The sequence below is a fragment of the Felis catus genome, chromosome D2 (genome assembly GCF_018350175.1).
Source record: "Felis catus isolate Fca126 chromosome D2, F.catus_Fca126_mat1.0, whole genome shotgun sequence".
NCBI classification, from domain to species: Eukaryota; Metazoa; Chordata; class Mammalia; order Carnivora; family Felidae; genus Felis; species Felis catus.
In genome coordinates this window covers 77,084,037-77,104,941 of record NC_058378.1, presented here as the reverse complement: position 1 = coordinate 77,104,941, position 20,905 = coordinate 77,084,037, and positions in this window count along the sequence as shown.

Genomic DNA, 20,905 nt, shown 5'->3' with positions numbered 1-20,905 from the left:
GGAGCCTGGAGCCTGTTTCCGATTCTGTGTCTCCCTCTCTCTCTGCCCCTCCCCCGTTCATGCTCTGTCTCTCTCTGTCCCAAAAATAAATAAACATTGAAAAAAAAAATTTAAAAAAAAAAAAAAAAAGAAATGACTACCTTAGAGAAGGAAGGTTTAAGCAGGGGAAGGAGAGACATTTGAGAGGCTACTTTCTTAGCGTCTAGAGGTATATATTTAGTTTATCTATATTTTTATACAGAATTTTATTTCAAAGATAAAAATGTGTTATATACAAAATCAGTCCGTGTTTTGTCTTTTGGGTGTGCATCAAAGACATCCTACAGCTAACTAGGCTTCTGTTAGCAGACGGATCCAAAAGCATCTTATTTAAAAATAACAGGATCAATATCCCACGGGAAGTATCCAAGGGCCAGGATCAGCAAAGAATTTTAATATTTTGTTGAAAAGAAAATGATTGCTCTGATTTCAACTTTGGAGAGAAACGGAGACATGAGTATGCGCAGAAAAGTTTCCAAGGGAAGGCTGAGAGTTTGAAACACCTGCCGGAAATCCTCAAAAAAAACCCCATTAATGTGTGTTGACTATCACACATTAATGCTTCTGTATGGGGTCTGGGTGAAGGTGACGAGGAGGGGGGAAGATGATGGGACTCCGTCTTCATTTATCTGCCGTTTGGATTGTGAGCAGGACAGGTCATGGAAGGACTGGCCTGGGAAGGACTCCTTGTCCCCTTCTGGAGAGACACGGCTATCGCTCGCAGCCTTTTACTTTTCATTTTCCGGGGTCCAACGCGTGTATCTTCCGACCTTGGACTACTTGCACGACAGGACTCAGCGTCTAAGAAAAGCTGTCAAAAAGCATTTAGACGGGGAGCTTAGTTTCATGACCGGTGAATTGGCTTCCATGGACTCATGCTGGTCACAAAGGGCCTATAACCTGCTCACAGGCCCTAGTGGATTTCTATCTTCTAGTAGCGATGAGAAAGCTAAGGTAGCCTGGCCGCTTCCCGGACAGGTTGAAGAGTAGCGATGATGAAACTGAGCAGCTCCCTCTAGAGACTCCAGAGGCAGAGTCTCCTTCCCTGACCCCTAGAACCTGGCCCAGCCTGTGGCTTGCTTTGACGAATGCAATGTGGTAAAAGTTGTGTACCTTCTGGGGTCTAGGCCTCAAGAAGCCTTGCAGCTTCTGCCTTTTCCTTCTTGGAATGTTCCAGTCACTGCATAAGAAAACCCAGACTGGATTACTGAATGTGGAGAGACTGTGCGGAAAGAAAGGCCAAGCCGAAGCCGGCACCAAGGCCCTGGGCATGTGAGTGGGGTCGCCTTAGTCTCCCCAGATCCAGCTAAGCCACTGGATGACTGAAGTTGCCCTGCAATGAAATGTGAGCCCAGGTAAGAGTGGTTGAACTCGTCAGTCAACCCACAGAGTCAGGAGAAACAAGAAATTATGGTTTGAAGTCAGGGTCCGCAGGCCAAATCTGAGCAGGCACATGTTTGTGTAAATAAAGTTTTATTGGGAACACCACGACCCTCACTTATTACATATTGTCGACGGCTGCTTTGGAGCTCCACAGCAGAGTCGCGTGCTTGTGACAGAGACCATATGGTCCACAAAGCCTAAGCTATGTGCTCTCTTGCTCTTTGCAAAGGTTTGCCCACCCATGTTTTAAGCCCCTAAGTTCTGGGGGTTGCAACAACAAATAACATAGAGATTGGGTGTATCCGTCGGTATTCTCTACAGAAACCGAACCAATAGCGGTTGGCTTACATGATTACGGAGGCTGAGGAGTCCTAAGATCTATGGTCAGTGAGAGATGGAGACCCGAGATTGCTGATGATGTAGTTCCAATCTGAGTCCGGCCACTTGAGAACCAGCAGACCCAACAGTGTAATTTTTGGTCCCAAAGTCAGCAGTCTCAAAATCCAAGAAGAGCCCATGTTTCAGTTCCAGTCTAAAGCCTGGAAAAGACTCATGTCCCAGCTCATAGGCAGGCAGGAAGAATCCCCCTATTCTCGGGACGGCCAGGCCTATTTGAGGTTTACTCAAATAGAGAGGGCAATCTGTTTTCCTCAGTCTATCAACCCAAATGTTAATCTCATCTAAAACACCCTTGTAGACACACCCAGAATATGTTTGGCCAAATATCTGGGCACCTCATGACGCAGTCAAGTTTACCCGTAAAATTAACCACCACAGTTGGTAACTAAAAGTGAGGTGTTTGGGCAAAAAAATCTAAATTAATGGTGTTGGCTCTGGACAAGGAGGTGGGCAAGAGATGGGAAGGATGCCATCAGTGGGGTCTGGAAAGAAGGGGAGGAAACTGCTATTGGCACTTGGAGAAAAGAGAAGCCCAGGCTATTCGATGGTGGGACAATAGTCCCAGATGGTGCAAACTATCACCCAAGGTGACTTGGGAGGTAGGAAATTACCTGTTGAATTCACAGATCTAGCCAAGGAAGTCTCTAGACAGAATATTGGGAGTGCCAGTTGGCTACTCTGAGCTGTGTGTGATAGTGTACATCAAGAGAGAGATGAGCTAAAGACCCGCTAAGTTTACAGGCAGAATGTAGAGGCAATGTAAAAGGCTCAAGATGTGCTTGATTAGAAAACATGACTGTCTCTCATTTCCAACACATGCCCCCCCCCAACCCCAGCCAATAAAACATTGTGTCCAAGTGAAACAAGGCATGGAGCCCAAATCCATCAAGGGTGTGGCTATGAGATCCCTTATTAGGATCTCGGAAAGCTTTGAGCTTATGCCTAAAGGACCCTTTAGCTAGACAAAGGGCTTCTAAGATTTTTTTTCGAGAGAGACAGAGAGTGCGTGTGCATGCATGTGTGCGAACACACACACACACACACACACACACACACACACGTGAATAGGGGAGAGGCAGAGGGCAAGGGTGGGAAAGAGAAAATCTTAAGCAGCCTCCACACCCAGCTTGGGCTTACGCAGGGCTCGATCTCATGAACTGAGATCATGACCTGACTGAAATCAAGAGTAGGACACTTAATCGCCTGAGCCACCCAGATGCCCCAGGCTTCTAAGAATTTTAAGGGAGTATCCTACAGCAGGTCCACAGCCCAAAGAAGAGAGAGACATGTCTCCAAGAAGAATAACAGATGTGATTGTGTGGCCACTGAGATTCAACCCCAATCAGACTTAAGGGAAATTTGCTAAGTTTTAAAGACCTAGTGTTAGTGAAGACACTCCCAACTTGGATGTAAATGGGAGGACACATTTGAAAATGAAAACAGTCTCTGGGTCCCCAACTTTCTAGGGGAAGGAAGCAAGCAGAGGAAAAATCTATTCAACTGCAAGCATGTGGCACTTCCTACGGAGAAGGAAGGACTACTCAGAGGGCAGAGCCAAGACCCAGGGAGTGGAGCCAAGAGCCAAAGAGAAGAATAGGTTACAGAGCTGCTCTTCTATGGACTGGATGTTTGAGTCCCTCCAAAATTCCTATCTGGAAGCCCTAATCCCCAATGGGACAGTGTTTGAAGGTGGGGCTTTGGGAGCTAATTGGGTTTGCGTGAGGGCATGGCGATGGAGCCCCCATGATGAGATCGGAGCCCTCTTACGAGGATGAGGAGACTAGGGCTCACTCTCCTCTCTGTCATGTGAGGATATGAGAAGACAGCCATCTGCAATCATGAGATGGTTCTCACCAGACACAGACTCTGCCAGTGCCTTGATCTTGGACTTCCAGCCTCCAGAGCTGTGAGGCTGTGAACAAATGTTTTCTGTTTAAGCTCCCCCAGTCTATGGCATTCTGTTACGGCAGCCCTAACTGACTGAGACGCGGTCCAAGGGAGAAGCGGACCCTAATGGAATACCGCTTGACTGGAGATGAGAAATTTGTGCCTGGCTAGATTTCAGAATGCTGTGGGTCAGCAACTAGCACGTGCCTTCCATTCTTCCCTATTTCGGAATGGAAACATCTACCGTGGTAACACTCTCTGCCAAGTATGTTGCCAACGTGGGACAGATAGGAAGGCTGCCTAGTTTGCAATTTTTGATTCCAGAAGAGCTGCATCTGAAGAATTGCACCTGAGGAACTGCTTCCAGGGCATCTCAGCTGTATTTGCATTTAGATGGTCAAGTCTCTGGACTTTGAGGCCAAAACTGACACTGCCATAAGATAAGATCACGAGGCAGGGGGGTGAATGCATTTTTTGTGTGGGATCAATGAAAATAAGTTTTCAGTCCCTCCTATTAGAAGATGGAATTTACCCCATCACCCCTTAGACTGGTTGTGACTGCCTCTGGCCAATGGGATATGCTGGAAGTGACACGTAAGAGTTTCAGAGGCCTGGCAGACTCCACCTTTGCCCTCTTGGCACACTACCACTCCATGGTAGAAACCCCAAGCTAGATACCGAATGATTAGTGGCCTCATGAAGAGAGAGACCTGGCCAACAACCAGCACCAAGGCCCCAGACATATGAGTTAGGCCATTGTAGTCAACTGGTTGACTGAGTAGTCAACCTACAGAGCCACAAGAAGCAATCAATTGTGGTTTTAAGCAACTATATTTTGGGGTGGCTTGTTACACGGCAAGGAATAACTGATACACTCTCCAACTAATTATTTTCATGCTCACATTCAACTGAATGAAATTCAGAAAGGACAGTATGGTTACATTTGCCACTTATGGAACAGTCATTATTGCATAATTCCAATATAACCTCTTTCTGTTAAAGTCTATCAGAGCCACAGGCACTATTCCAATGAAACGTATATCTAAGATTGTGAAAACATATTTGGATCCAATAGCTAAACAGAACAGTTCTAAGCCCACAAGCCAAACCATTTTATTTGTGTTAATAAATATATACTCGTATATTTATTGTTTAAAAAATGACTCCGGGGACCTTTGTTCCAAATTAGGAGCAAGAGTTTCCATCTCAGAACCTACCTGGGACAACCTAGAGAGATGTATTCAGCTTAGAAAATACTGGTTAAGCCACACAAAGTGAGAAAGCATCCTAGTCAGCTGTAACAATATTGTCACCGCGACGAAGGCAAAGAGGAGTTTGGGGTCATTGTTTTAAGCATGGCTGACTACAGTACTTGCTACTAGAGAATTAAAACAGAGATGGACGTTTGAACAAAAGTCTCCATTAGTAACTAGAGCTTTCCCCTTCTCATTGAAAAAAAAATGCATAAGTAGTGATGAATTTCCTTGTCACTACGTTTTAACAGAATGAGGGCACATCGAAGCAATAGGAATGTTCAGCCAGCCGCTGGGCGGGGGGGGGGGGGGGTGTTTCATGTGTTTACTGGCATCCTGCCCACCTCTAGAACTTATGTGAGTCATTTTAGTTTGTGTCTCTGTTTCTGTTTGTAAGAAGGGGGCTTCTTCCCCCACCCAGGGCTTGACCCATTTCCACCCGAGGCCGTTCTTAGCACGCAGGTGCTGATAACTCTAGGATTAAATAACTGTTTCAAGGGTTCTCCTGGTGTTACTCATTCTTCCTTACTGGGGTTCAAAGGGCAGATCTGCTGCTTGCTGCGTGCCCTTGGGAAAGTTATAAAACCTCTCTGAGTCTCAGCATCTCCTCTATGGAGAAAATCCCTCCCCCTTATAGGACAGGTGTGAGTATTCGAGACAGTGTGGGTACAACAGCTCAGGTGGTGATGGTACTTCTCTTACAGGGCTTTTATGTGAACCTAATAAGTTAATACTTGTAACGCTCTGAAAACGTTGGCTCGCATGTCATCAGAATTTGTTAAATAAAAGAAAAATCTCCTAGATGCTGTTGTAATCAGTAGATGCTGGGTCTCCAGGAGTTTGCCTTCAGTCATATACAGGAAGCAGAGTCAAAACCCTGATCATTTATGACCAAGCCCAGTGGGCAGAATGCGGCTGTGCCCTGTTTCCATGCCATCCCCACGCAGTGGATGCCTGCTGTGTGCACTGTGCCAGGCATCCTGGAGAGCATGGGGGAGGATGTAAGCATCAGAGAAGGAGAGCTTCGCAAACCACTACCTGGGTGTTCCAGGACAATCTAGGCCAACTCAGTGGTAGTTTGTTTGGACTGCCATAACAAAATACCACAGATCGGTGGCTTATAAACAGCAAGTATTTATTTCTCACAGTTCTGGAGGCTGGAAAGTCCCAGATCAAGGTGCTGGCAGATTCAGAGTCTGGTAAGAACCAGCTTTCTAGTTCCTAGATGGTCATCCTCTTGCTATGTCTTCACTTGGTAGCGGGACCAAGGGAGCTCTTGGTCCCTCTTGGACCCAAGAGACCCACTCTAGGGTCTCTTAAAAGTTTATTTATTTATTTTGAGAGAGTGGGAAAGAGAGAATGTGGGGCAGAGAGAGAGGGAAAGAGAGAATCCCAAGCAGGTTCCACGCCGTCAGTGAAGAGCCTGATGGGGGGCTCGATCTCGCCAACCACGAGGTCATAATCTGAGCCGAGACCAAGAGTCAGACACTTAACCCACGGAGCCACCCAGGTGCCCCTTTCTGGGATCTCTTTAAAAGGACACTAATCTCATTCATGAGTACCCCACCCTCATGACCTCATCACCTCTACGTACCAGCACGTCGAGGGCTAGAATTTCAACACATGAATTTCAGTGGGACACACGTAGTCCATAACGGCGCCCATCCCCTTTCTTCTACTTACTTTGGGGGGCTCCCTGTCCCAAGGGTTATAGTGTTGGTGGGATTGCCCATCAACGTGTCTTCCCTTTTCTGACCAAGAGGTGGCCTCAGACCCATCTAGACCAATCAGAAGCTCTCTTTCCCTGGGATCAGAATCTTCTTCCCAGTGGTACTGAGACCCCACCCCCCGGTCTGGTGCTGACCACTCTCTGAGAGGGTATCGAACCTCTGGTGTTGGGGCCCGGAGATGCATACGTTTATCATTCATTTATCACAGGCCCCGAAGAATCGTAACGCGTAAGTTGGAAGACTGGTTTCTGGGGGCCACTGATAACAGCCCGTGGCCAGACTGAAAGAATCACATCACAGCCCCTAAACCGGTGTTTTTCACACGGGGAGCTGGTTAATGAAATTGATTACTGGGTGGTAACCAGCACTTTTAAAGATGGAACAGAGAACAAGAGAGTGCAACGGAGTGGAGCGAAACGGAAAGGAAAACGGTGTCAAACAGATAAAATAAGGGTAGCGTTTGGTGAAAATTTCAGTCATTTGCATGTGTGCTGGTTTGCAATGTCAAGTGTATTTATTAATGTATTTTTACCGTGGGTCTTGGCCAAAAAAAAAAGGTGAACCCATGTCCTGAAATGTATTTCTCAAAGCTCCGGTACCCCTGGTGACACTTCACCACCACCAAGCGTGGCAGTGGACGCGGGGCCGCTGCCCTCCGTGCACGCAGCTCTGCGTTTGACAAGTAAGAAGCCGGCAGAGAAGGCTGAATGCTCGCTGAAAGCGGTTGCCGGAGCGGGAAGGCTGAGCAGCCCGGACACGGTGCGACCCAAAGGGCAGAGGAGTGAGGCGCAGTGAGCTTGTGCACCAGGACGATAACCTGGCAGGTGCGTCTTTCTGCCCCCTCCGAAGACCAAACGCTCATTCCCTCTCTCAGCTCACATCGCCGGAGACCACCAAAGGCCTGTGGCAGACTGCTTTCTTTCCTACAAGCTCTGTCAGCCCGGCCACCCAAGTCAACCGTCTGACGTCGCCGCGAAGGAGGAGCAGGTGGACGTTGAACCCCATCTGTCGGACCCCACGCTTGGCCCCGCGGTCCTCCCTGTCCCCCGGGATGATGCTTCTCTCCGACAGACTTCCACTGCTGTCTGTCTGCTCAGGCGGCTGGCTGTGTCTTTTGACCTTTTCTGGACCCTCTCACTCTCTACCGTGACAGAAGACGGCAGGGACGGTGGGAGGTCCATCCCTGGTGTCTGTTACTGGGAGGAGATTAGCCTTGGCCTGGTGCGCAAAGCTGCTGGGGAGATCGATTCTTTGTCTTGTCCACACTCTCCAATCCCATGGCGGTGCTTATCAACAAGGAGGCTCGGGGCCTCCCCTTTGGGCATGGCTGTTCCTCGTCGTGAAACAAAATGAGACGCTGATTTGGACAGCCCAGACACCTCTCCCCGCTCTTCTTGTCCTGCCCGGTGTCCCCACTGACTGAGCTTGAGTGGAGAGAAGGCAAACATGATCCTCACTCTGTATCCTGTCTGGAGAATCCAGCTACCCCTTTGTGTGTGTGTGTGTGTGTGTGTGTGTGTGTGTGTGTGTGTGTTGCGGGGAGAGGGTCTTAGGAGGAGAGGGAGGACTGGGGGAGAACCCAGGGACCACCATGTGTCCCAGCTCGCGGTTTGTCCCCTCGGACCTGCCAGAAAGGTGTTTGTTTCCCTGTGGAAAGACTCACAGACCAGAGCCATCAGCAAGATGCCCTTTGGGCCAGGCAGGGAAGGTTCAAGGCTGAGCTCAGCCTCTGTAGAAAATGACCCTTGTTCCCTCTTTCCATCTGTCCGTCCATTTGAAGCCTTTACCTGGGAAATTCTATGTCTTAGCTGAGTAGAAAAATGAAGAGTATGTTTTCAAAAATGTTAAAGTAATTTTTAAAAATTTAATGTAACGTTTAAAAAGTGTTAAACCACTAATATGCACTGAGTGTGTGTGTGTGACAGAGAGAGAGAGAGAGAGAGAGAGAGAGAGAGAGAGAGAGAGAGAGATTGTTCTAGAAAAGTGGCATTAAGAGGCAGAAAGAGCTGGGATCTGAGATTCAAGAGATACAGGCATGAGCCCTGGCTGTACCACTTGGATCCACCTCTGAACCTCAGTTTTATTCTTCTGTGAAATGGAGGGAATTGATAAAAGCCATCTTGGACCCAAGAATGTTTGGGCAAACTCCTACCACATGCCAGAAAACACACGGGAGCTGTTCACACACGTGAATCATTGCACACCATGCAGTCCCGTTGGGCGGAGATGATGTCCATCAGGCAGGTGCAGGTAGGAAAAGTTAGTTTCGGGGATTTTTGCGGGCTAGCAGACTGGGTCTCCTGGATGCACATCTCTGCTGCACCACGGTTGCCCCCGGCTTATAGGATCTGTGCAGATAAGGCTGTGCGTGTGCACCATTCATTCATTCATTCATTCGTTCGGTAAATATTTGTTGAGTGCCTGTAATACACCAGCCACTGTTCCAAGGTGGGGATATGTTGGTGAAGAAAACAAATAAGGTCCCTGCTCTTGTCAAACTCCTCCTTCTTCTAGAGAAAAGAGACTATAGGCGAACAATAAGGAATAAGCTAAGAATAAATGCTGTGAATAATCTGAAACAGGCAATAGGATGGAGTAGGTTCAAGGGCCATTACTTAGAAGGGACATGGCCTCCTTCAGAACAGTAATATTAAAACACAGGCTGGATCCCACTGACTTCAAGGAATAAATATGCTCTCCCAAGTGCCCCAAGGCCTTGGGTGCCAAGTGTCCCGTGATTCTGGAAGCTTATCTTTATAACCACCCAAGCTGTTTGCTGCTAATCCTAGGTAGTTTTGTTCGCTGTGATAGAGGCGTGTCTTAATCTTCAAAAGAAGATCAGATAATGAGATTAAGAGAGGCCAGCAGAAAGAGCCAGATACAAGGTTTTATGCCAATTTGAATTCAGTGCAGAAAGAAACATAAAGTATCAGCTAAGTAAACCATGATTTTTAAAAAATGAATAGCCCATGTGTGCGTGTGTGTGTGTGTGTGTGTGTGCGCACGCACGCGCGCGTGCAGATTGTGTAACATTTCTTCCCATTAGCAGAAATTGCTCTGTGGCCAGAACTCATTGATGGGATTCGGCTGTCATCCCCCCTCCATCACATAATACCTATTGTCCCTGGGACTTTGAATCACTAGGAGCTGAGGACCGAGGTCGTCAGGGTCTGAGTGTAGGGGGGACTCAACTGGACTCTGGCTCCCGGCTGCAGAGCCAGACTCACCCCCTTCCCAGCCCCACACCAAGGCCATCAGGCCCTGTCTCTGCCATCTTGCCTTGTCTTTGGCCTGATTACTCTCTTCCCTGGTATCTCGGTGTCCCTGGAAAGTACCACACAAGTGTGCGGGCAGCACGGTCCTCATTTTCACTCAGCAGTTCCCACCGTCTGTGTCTCTGCCGACGGCTCAGAGTTTTCACGCTACATGGGGCCCGAGAAACTGCGTTACTCAGCCGTTTGATTTAATGGATTTATGTACTTAACTATTTAATTACTTAACGGGTTTGGGCCACCAAATCCTTCCTTGAAACAAAATTTCACGCAGACTTCAAAACTGTGAAACAGATACACGCGGGTCAGGGACCCAGAATCCCCCCCTGGCCCCTCCGGAAGGGAGGCCCTCAAAATGCCCAGAGCTCTGCCCAGAGGCCCAGTTTAGAAAACACCCGTTCTCGTCCAAACCCCTTCCTGTTCTAGAAGGGCCAGGAAGAGCAAAGCCTGCTGTTGGCTTGGGGAATTGGTAGAAAACAGGTGAATGAGCGCAAAACACCAGAAAGCAGCCCAGCGGTGGCACGAGTAGAGTTGCTCGGGGCCGGGGGCGGGGGGGAAGGGGGGGAAGGGTTCATGGCAGCCTGGTCCCAAATATCACCGCAAGTCAGGCAGACTGGGGGAAAGTACACTGGGTTAGAAGGCTGTGTGGCCCGGGGTAAGTTTCCCAACCTCTCTGGGCCTTAATTTTCCATTTGTGAAATGAGGTGGATGATAATAGGGTCTACGGCACAGGGTCCGTGTGACAAATACAGGAGGCAAACCGTCTGAAGCACTGAGACTAGTCACCAGTATATGCTCATTGAGTCCCCAGTAAATTCTGGCAATTGTCCCTACTGTTGCTGCAGACCTGGTAAGGACTCTTCTCCTATTTCTCACCACAGGAGGCCACACCGCATTCGCCCATAACTACCTGGAGGGCTATCTTCTGAAGACCCTTGGGAAGAACTTGTAGGACAAACGTCTACTGCTTGGCTAACAAGCGTGTGCTATAGGGGCTCTCTGCTGGGCACTTGATCTGCCTTTTTGTCATTTATTTTATTTTTAAGTTTATTTATTTATCTTGAGAGAGAGCGCGAGCAGGGGCGGGGCAGAGAGAGAGAGAGGGATAGAGAGAGAATCCCAAGCAGGCTCCCCGCTGTCAGTGCAGAGACCAACGTGGGGCTCGAACTCACGAACTGTGAAATCGTGACCTCGGCCGAAGTCAGACGCTTAACCGACCGAGCCACCCAGGCGCCCCTGCATCCTTGTCATTTAAATCTCACACCAAACCAATGAGATGAGACTGTTTAAGTTCTCAAGGAGGGGACACCGAAACTCGGGGCGGGGGGGGGTGGGACACGGCCCTCTAGACAGGTGTACAGCTTAGGTGGGCAGAGCAGCCTGACTCCCCCTCCGGGGGTGGGGAGAGACAGCATGACAGCGAGCAGAACTGGGCCACTTCTTTGGTCAGCAAATTCCTCCCTCCTGCAGGTTCTGGGAATAGAGACCCTGCTCCACTGTGAACCATGTGACCTCCAGCAGCCCTCCTCGCCACTCTGCCATCCAGGATCTTCCTTCAGGAAATGGGAACCCAGGCCGGCCCTGTGTTCTTGCAACGTGCGTGGATTATGCATCATCATGTTCGCCACACAGCAGGATGGGAACTGGAAAATGCCAGATAAACGCACTGTTCACACCAGAGGCATTCTTGCCGTTTGGGCTGGGCTGGGCAGGCTTTCCGGCGTCACCGTAGAAACTCTTGAGACGTAAAACTCTCGTGTTTCGAGGAGCAGTACCACGATTGTGCTGAACGCTCGTTCGCAGCCACGCTTTGGACAGAAGGGAAAGGAAGCTCGCTGTGTTTGTAAAGGGGCAGAGTGCAGATCCGAACCTGGGTCTGTCCGAGGAGCTCCGATAGTTCTAGTACCCCACGCGACCCCCTCGGGGTGCGGGACGTGGCGGAAAGAAATAGCAAAGGGGGTGTGATGGCTTGGGGCTTGTGCGGCTTCCTCCGCCTCGTGTCCTGCCTTGGCACCGGGACTGGCATGTGTAGGGTCTCAGGATCTTTGTTGAATTGTGTAGAAAGACACGGCCGACGTCGTTCCTGCCTTCTCCTGCCTACGCCCAGGGAGTAATTCCTGGGGCTCCCCGAGGAGACAATTGCCAGGTTCTTTCAGCCTACCCGAACCACACACCCATCTATAGCTGCCGAGACAACCATTCCCCGGGAATCCTAACGCTTACAGCAGCCCGATCTTTGTAAAGTAGAGAAAAACATCTCTTCCCGGCTCAGCCCGTGCAGATGGGCTCATTTTTCAGTGCTCTCGGCCAACAGGCCGACTCTATGCTTGATTAGGGTAATGAGGCTTATGCAGGCTTCCTCTGTCCCTCCCCAGCCCCTTGGCTCAGAATGTTAGCCCACTGTCTATCAATACTGTCTGGCACCAGAAGAAAGCCCCTCTCCCTTCCTGCACCCAGCATCTTGTTGCCTGGAAACCAGAGCAGAAGCCTAGAGCATCTTGGGTTTCTTTTTAATTTTCCTGCCAGGTCCCGAAAGCAAGCAGCGTTTGTTTTAAACGGAACCTTTGCCCTGTGGAGACTTGCCTTAACCTTGCCCAGAATGATTTCATCAACCTGCATAAATGTCATGTGGAGAGACAGGGGCGGCCACTCCCGGCTCAGCGTCATTTGGTTACTGATGCACAGAGTCATAATTAACAGTGAGGGCTGAAGATGAATTGTTTCGGAGGGAGCCAGGACCAGGATCCTCGTGTGTGCCCGCGCGCGTGCGTGTGTGTGTGTGTGTGTGCGCGCGCGTGCATGCGGGTGCCCACGCACATGTGTCGTAATTGGCAGCTTTGTAACTTGCAGCTTGCTGTAGCCACACGCAAAAGGCAAGAGAGATTTTTCTTTTCTCAAAGAACAAAGCCCATCTTGAAAATGAACGTCCTTCAAAAGCCACACAGTGCCAGACAAAGGCTCTAAGACTTTGCTTGGCTCACCCCGCCCCTGCTGCACCTCAACAGGAATGTGAATCATCTTCAGATAGAGCCATAGGAGAGGCAAGGATCTAGAAAGTCATAAATGGGAAGAGAATCTCCCCGCCCCCAATCCTTTGGCTGAACACGGAGAGGGCCTGCCAGAGTTTAAGACTAAAGCTGGCTCCCGTCCCCTCGAGTGCATTCTGGCTCATGTCACCTGGATGCTGTGCGTTCCCAGGGCTGAGAGGCATTTCATTTGCAGTGGGTAGGATTAGATTTTCTATCTGGTGCAGGCTGTCCTGCGTTCCCAAAAATATGAAACCTTTTCGGGAACCAGCAAACGAGGCTCCAGGGAGGAGGCCACTTCCTAGGGATTATGAGCCAAACATCTTGACCTTCACCGAACCTGGCCACCCAAAGCATTCTCCCGTTTTGCAGATAAGAATAAAGAGGCCCAGAGTGGCCAAGCATCTTGCCTGAGGTTACATAGCTACCGGGCAATGGAGCCGGAACTTGAACTACAAAGCTTATATAAGGAATACTTTATCTCACTTCCTTGATCTAAAGATCTTTAAAAAAAAAAAAAAAATATATATATATATATATATATACATATATATATATATATATATATATATATATATCTTTGAAGGAGATACTGGTCTTCGAACACAATAGTCTTTTGGAAAAGTCTTATCACTCAGTGAATAAATTGACACAGATCTAATAAAAGACAGATATATAATGTGTCCAAAAAAGGTCGATTTGCTAGGTCTTCTTGCTAGAGTTTTTAAAGTGCTTTGAGGTACTTTTTGCGGAGAGATGGAGGTGTAGACTATTTTCACTATCTAACTGAATCCGGGTTTCCTCATTCCATGACTTTCCTAGAATTCCCTTGTCGGCGTTTTGGGGGATCCTGTGTGTTTAGAGGCATTTTCTCCACAGCGGTCTTTCTCCTGGCTCGGAGAGTATTTTAGAGCCAAAACAATGTGAAGACAGGGTCTCGTATGCTTTCCCCTCAGAAGCGGGTGAAGTGTCCGACCACCAGGTTCGACCACCCAGGATGTGCTGGGTTCATAGTCTGCTTCTGCCGGTTTCTCACCCCGTGTGACGTGAAGAACATCGATCACCCATCCAAGCCTCAGTTTGAAATCTGTGAAACGGGGAATGGCGATGGTGCTGAGTTAGTGCAAAGCGTAGGAGAATTAACACGCAAAGTGAGGAGAGCGTGCCTGACAAACAAGGACTTGAGAAGGGGTAGCCACTGTGAGTTTATCATCAAAATAAGAGATTGGAGACCACAGGGCAGACTAAGTCTGTGGTACAACTCAGGACTAGAAAGCAGAAATTCTTAAGCCTCAGGGAGGTGCTCAGAAGGGGCTTGTCCTGATACGAAGAGGATTTGGTCACGGACCCCTGTTTCACGACTCGTGTATCTGTAAACAATTTTTTAGGTCTTTAAAATAGGACTGGCGTATAGGCAGATGTCTCCATGGTGCAGGAAGATCTTGTCCACGGGAGGTAATTCCTGCTTAAAAGCACAACACTCTGAATTTCAGGGAGAGAATTTGAAATTATGACCTTAAAGAAAAAAAAAAAAAAATTCGACCCCAGGCCCCTTGAAAAGGACGCTTCCTTCTGCTATGTCCTGCCCATGCAAAGACAGTAAGAGTGATTTTGTTGGGGGCGGATCCTGTAAATGCCAGGAAATGAATTCTTGTCACTTTCGTGCACAAAACACACCCTTTTCATCCTTGCAGCTCTTGCTGTGCCCTGTGCGAACGCCACCTGGACCCCCGCGTGCGGCCGGCAGGGCGTGGAGCGTTAAGGGACACAACACGCGGAAGAAACAGACCTTCCTTTCTGAGGGTGAGTTTCTGGGCCCACCTGTCTTCCTGTGCATCCTCCAGGACTCTGCTGAGCTTCGTCCGTCACCCGGCCCGGCCCACCCTCAGTCCCCCAGCCTCACAAAGCGGGGCCGGGAACGGGATTCACACCTCTGTGCTGTGGACCCAGAGAGGATGCTAAGGCTGTGCACAGCGCCTGCATTCCTGCTCCTCCTGGACCCCAGTCACCCTCGGAGCCCCTACTCTACCTGCTACACACAGCCCGGGCTGTGCCCCTGAGCTCGGTAGAAAGAGAGCTGGCTTTCTATAGGAAAGACGCTGCCTCCTGCCTCTGTCCTTTCAAACCGCCTTGTCTTCCTCACCCCAACCTCCCCCAAATGAACCCAGCTCAGCAATTTGCTAAAGAGGATAACTTAATATGTTTCCCTTTGAAGGGAACGGATTTGCATTTTAATGCGGGTTTCCTGGAGCCTCGAAGACCATTAGAGACACCTAAAGGATCGCGTCTAATGGTGCGAACCTTAGGCGCCAAGGCCTAACATCTGGCTTCCTAATTTTAAACATATGGTTTATTTCAAATCATGCCATCCACCAGCCGGCCGCTCCGCTCCTGCCAGCCTTTACCTCAGCCAAACACTTAGCACCTTCGCTGCATCAAGTTAACCAGTTCCTCGGTCGCAAAGTAGTTGTCCTCACTGCCGGGCGGGGGGGAGGAGCTTCGGGCTGGCTGGCAACAGGTGCGGTTTACGGCCACGGACGCTCTGCCAGCCCATTGCGTGGCACCTTCGTGGCAAGCGTGTGAGCGAGGGTGTCCCTGCTCCCGCTTTTCAGACGAGAGCAATGGGCGAGAAGTCAGGAAGGTTAAGTGCCTCGTCCGAACTAGTCGCCAAACTAGAAGCCTGAACTCAGGCTCGGGCTCGTGTGATATCATCCATCACAGGGCACCCCTGGCCTGGGCAGGAGAGACCCTGAGATCTATTTCCAGCTTCCAGCAGTCACGAGAACAATGGACACCAACATCCACCAAGCAGTTACTCTGAACCCCGCGGTGGGCTTTGCGAGCTTTGTCCCAAGAACCTAACGCGGAAGGCACTGACCTCCCGCTCGCGGTGCCCCGAGGAACCTGAGAACTTTAGTAACTTGCCAAAGCCAAGGGCAACGGAGCCGTGCGGTGTTCTTAGCTGCCGCCTTTTCTTGCTTTGCGGTTGACTCACTATGTGACTTTTGGCGAGTCCCTTAACCTCTGGAAGGGGAGGGGCCGTTCCTCGCCTGACAAATGAAGTCGTTGGCCTGGAAAATGGCGAAGGTGCCCCCCAGGGCTTCCACGCGGACTCCCCCGTGATGAGATCAGGAAGCGGAGCCAGCCTGGCCAGCCTCCCATCTGTACTCCCAGGGTTTATTTATGCTCCGTGTCTCTGGCGACAACTGCTAGACCATATGGGCCGGCCTGGCATAGGACGGGCCTCAGTGACAGCCCCGGGGGCCGAGGTTGTGGTGCCGCTGAAGGAGGGAATTTGGTCCTCGCGTTGCTGGTCTGTTGGAGGGCTGCAGTCCTTGGTTGCGCCCTGAGCAGGCACCCGCAGGCAGCTGCTCTCGCACAGACGGCCCCAAGGGGCAGAATCCTTGCTGGCTGCCTCTGCTGCTTTTACTGCTTCATTATCTCTCAAGTCTGAAAACGTGAGGGCTGCGGCTTTGGCTGCAATCTGTTAACCTGCCAGCTCTCGGGGAGCACAGCCCTGGCTGAATCCAGCAAATTACGCTGTTCCTCGCCTTTCTTAACTACCATCTTATTGTGCATACCCAGGGCTCAGGCACCACAGATGCCCTTCTCTTCTCTGTCCCCGGTTCTGCCGACACCATTGCTCTATTGCGCTGAGAAAGATATTGTAAATTCTAAACGCGTTGTGCTCGCATTCGTTGCCCTGTTCCTTTTTGGTTGTTCGTGATGATGACTTCAGGAGAAAAAGCACCCCCAAACGCCCAGAAACTGAAAGCTCACAGCGTTAATCTGCACACCCCTGGCGCCGTACTTAACAGGTTGTTCACAGGCCCTGCGTTGGCTCTCCCAGGACCCCACCTGGGGGAAGAGGCTCTGATCCCACAGTACTGCATAGAGATGGAGCTGGCTTTTGTGCCTGTGACAAGTACTGAGGGCAAGTGTGACATCTGTACGGAATGATAAAGCCTGTTTGCTTTTCTGTACTAGATTAAAGGGCTACTTCTTCTGTTCCAAATTCTCCGGCAATACCTGGAAAAACTACTGGAAATTTGTTTCAAAGACTTGGGATTGTACCAATACCTCTGTTTTTAAGAGGCTGAAAACGGCCAGAGACTTGTTTTTCTTTCTCTATGCAGAGGAGGAATTCCTCCTCGGAATAATGGTATTGAAAAGAAAGAAAGACAAGAAAGGAAGAAAGGGGAAAAGGAAAAAAAAAAAAAAAAAGCTGTCAAGGGCATCAGGTCTGCCCAAACTGGACATCGCACAGGCCCTCTCTTTTGATGGGGGTGGGGGTGGAGGGGGGCTTTAATTCTCTCCCCCAGAGTTCGTGGCTCACCCCAAGAGGCATTGAGCTGGGTGCCTGGGGCTCCTTCTGGACTGTGTCAAGTCCAAGGGCGCAAAGTATGTAAACAGCACCTGTAATTGCGATTGCTGTTATTATCCCTAGTGAACCTGATCCTGGGGCAGCCTGATCGCTGAGGCGTCGCTCACACAAGCCAGAAACTCGGCCTCCCACCCTCCAAGCTGCCTCCTGGAACAGGCATAGGTCTGATGACGATGATGGGATTAGCGCCGTTTGCTTAGTTTAATTTCGGATTTGTGCTAGCTCTCATAAGATCAGCACCGTTGGATGGTTGCAAGACTTTTTCCAACCATGGTTCTTGTAAATCACTTGAAACGCCTGACTCTAAGGTTCCACGTGTGGCTGGGCTCCGGAGGGCAGCAAGGAGGAGGAGGAGAGAGAAAGAGAAACGTAGGAGGACGGCCGGGAGCATCAACCCGGCAGCCGAGTTGCCGTAGGTGTTGGGGCCCACACCTGGACTCAGGCGGGCCAATCAGCTCGCTGCCCCTCCAGGAAGACAGACGGGGCTGGAGCAGGGCCAGGGAGGGATCAAAATAATTGAGAGGCTGAGGTGTGCGTGAGGACTAGCAGGCGAGACGGATCGGGTCTTTGAGTCTGGAATGATGATGACCCAGGGAATGTAGATATAAGCCCGTAAATGCGTGAAGGGAGAAATACGACCGTGTTCACATGCCAGAAATCTCTACCAGGAAGAAGAAACAGTCCCCGAAGCTGGAAAGAGGTCAACTGTGAGACTGAACTCACACAGCTGCCTTTGTGCCACGACGTGTCAGGTTTGGGACCTTCCCAAAAGAAATGATGAGGTCCTCAGCAGTGGGAGGTCCTGGGTCCGTGATGACGCGGTGAGTAGGTCCTAGCCGAGCGGGGAAGCCCACGAGCGACATTCTCCCTTCTGCCGGCATCATGGAGTGCCCCTCTGTGCCGGGCACTGTGATCAGTGCTGGGGACAAAAGCGGGGACAGAAGGCTACACGCGGTGCCTACCACCAAGGAGCTAGCACACGATCAAAATCCATTACAGTCATTGCTACAGTGGGGTTTTGTGTAAGATCCAGTGGGAGCACAGGAGAACGGCGCTCTGAATGCAACCAGGAGATCAGAGAGAGAGTCATGGGGGGAGGTTTGCTGGATGGACAAGTGAGGTGGGCTCATTAAGTAACGGTAGTAACTACCATTGGTTGCGTATCTACTTAGTGCCAGGCACTGCGCTAGCAATGTGGTTTAATACTGCGTAGTCCGGTATAGTATGGTGTAGTGTTGTGTAGTGTAGCACAGCAGAGTGTAGCATACGGTATAGTATGGTACGGGATAGTGTAGTGAGGTGTTATGTAGTGTATTATAGGATAGTGTACAGTATAGTGCAGTATAGCACAGTGTAGTATATGGCACAGTACAGTAGAGCATAGTATAGTATATGGTACAGTAGAGCATAGTGTAGTATGTGGTACAGTAGAACACAGTGTAGTATATGGTACAGTAGAGTATCGTGTAGTATATGGTACAGTAGAGCATAGTGTAGTATATGGTACAGTAGAGTATCGTGTAGTATATGGTACAGTAGAGCATAGTGTAGTATATGGTACAGTAGAGCACAGTGTAGTATGTGGTACAGTACAGTAGAGTATCATGTAGTATATGGTACAGTCGAGCATAGTGTAGTAAATGGTACAGTCGAGCATAGTGTAGTAAATGGTACAGTAGAGTAGAGCATAGTATAGTATATGGTACAGTAGAGTATCGTGTAGTATATGGTACAGTAGAGCATAGTGTAGTATGTGGTACAGTAGAGCATAGTGTAGTATGTGGTACAGTAGAGTAGAGTATCATGTAGTATATGGTACAGTAGAGTAGAGCATAGTGTAGTATATGGTACAATAGAGCACAGTGTAGTATATGGTACAGTAGAGTATCATGTAGTATATGGTACAGTAGAGTAGAGCATAGTGTAGTATGTGGTACAATAGAGCACAGTGTAGTATATGGTACAGTAGAGTAGAGTATCATGTAGTATATGGTACAGTAGAGTAGAGCACAGTGTAGCATATGGTACAGTAGAGTATCATGTAGTATATGGTATAGTAGAGCATAGTGTAGTATGTGGTATAGTAGAGTATAGTGTAGTATATGGTACAATAGAGCACAGTGTAGTATATGGTACAGTAGAGTAGAGCATAGTGTAGCATATGGTACAGTAGAGTAGAGTATTGTGTAGTATATGGTACAATAGAGCACAGTGTAGTAAATGGTACAGTAGAGTAGAGTATCATGTAGTATATGGTACAGTAGAGTAGAGCATAGTGTAGTATACGGTACAATAGAGTAGAACACAGTGTAGTATATGGTACAGTACAGTAGAGCATAGTGTAGTATATGGTACAATAGAGTATAGTGTAGTATATGGTACAATAGAGCATAGTGTAGTATATGGTACAGTAGAGTATAGTGTAGTATATAGTACAGTATAGTAGAGCATAGTATAGTATGTGGTACAGTAGAGTAGAGCACAGTGTAGTATATGCTACAGTACAGTAGAGTGTGGTATATGGTGTAGTGCAGTACAGCATAGCGTAGCATATAGTATAGCATGCTACAGTATTTGTGCTGTAATACAATATAGTATAGTACAGTACTGTGTAGTGTAGTGTATAGTGTAGTGCAGTATAGTAGAGTATAACACAATACAATACAGTATAATACAATACAATACAATACAATACAGTAGTATTGTAGTATATACAATATATATACTACAATACAGTATATTGTATAATACAATACAGTATAATACAATAGTATAATACAATACAGTAGAGTGTAGCATAGTACAATATAGTATAATACGGTACAAGGGATAGTATAGTCCAGTATAATATAGTGTAGTGCAGTATAGTAACGTATATGGTGTAGTATGGTATAATATAGTATAGTACAATACAGTATAGTATGGTATACTGTAGTTTATAGTGTAGTGTAGTACAGTGTAGTGTTGTGTAGTGTATAGTGTAGGGCAGTATAGTATACTATAGTATAGGACAATGTGGTATGGTACAGCACAGTAGAGTGTTGTATAATGGAGTATAGTGCAATGGAGTACGATACAGTATAGTGTAGTCTAGTATGACATAATATAGTATATATATTACAGTATAGTATAGTACACTATAATGTAGTATAGTACAGTATAGTGTAGTCTAGTGTAATGTGGCATATAGTATGGCATAGTATAGTATATATAGCATAGTACAGTACAGTACTGTGCAGTATAGTATAGTGTAGTATAGTATGACATCGTGTAGTATATACAGCCTAGTATAGCTTAATGTAGTATAGTACAGTACAGTGTAGCATGGTATAGTATAATGTGGTATAGTACAGTATAGTATAGTGTAGTATAATATAGTCCAGTATGGCATAGTATAGTATATATAGTATAGTGTAGTACCGTATGGTACAGTGCAGTATAATGTGGTATAGTATAACATTAGAGGAGGCCAAGATACGACCCAGGACCGATCTATCCCTAAAGCCGGCCCCTTGGCCACAGTATTGTTTGC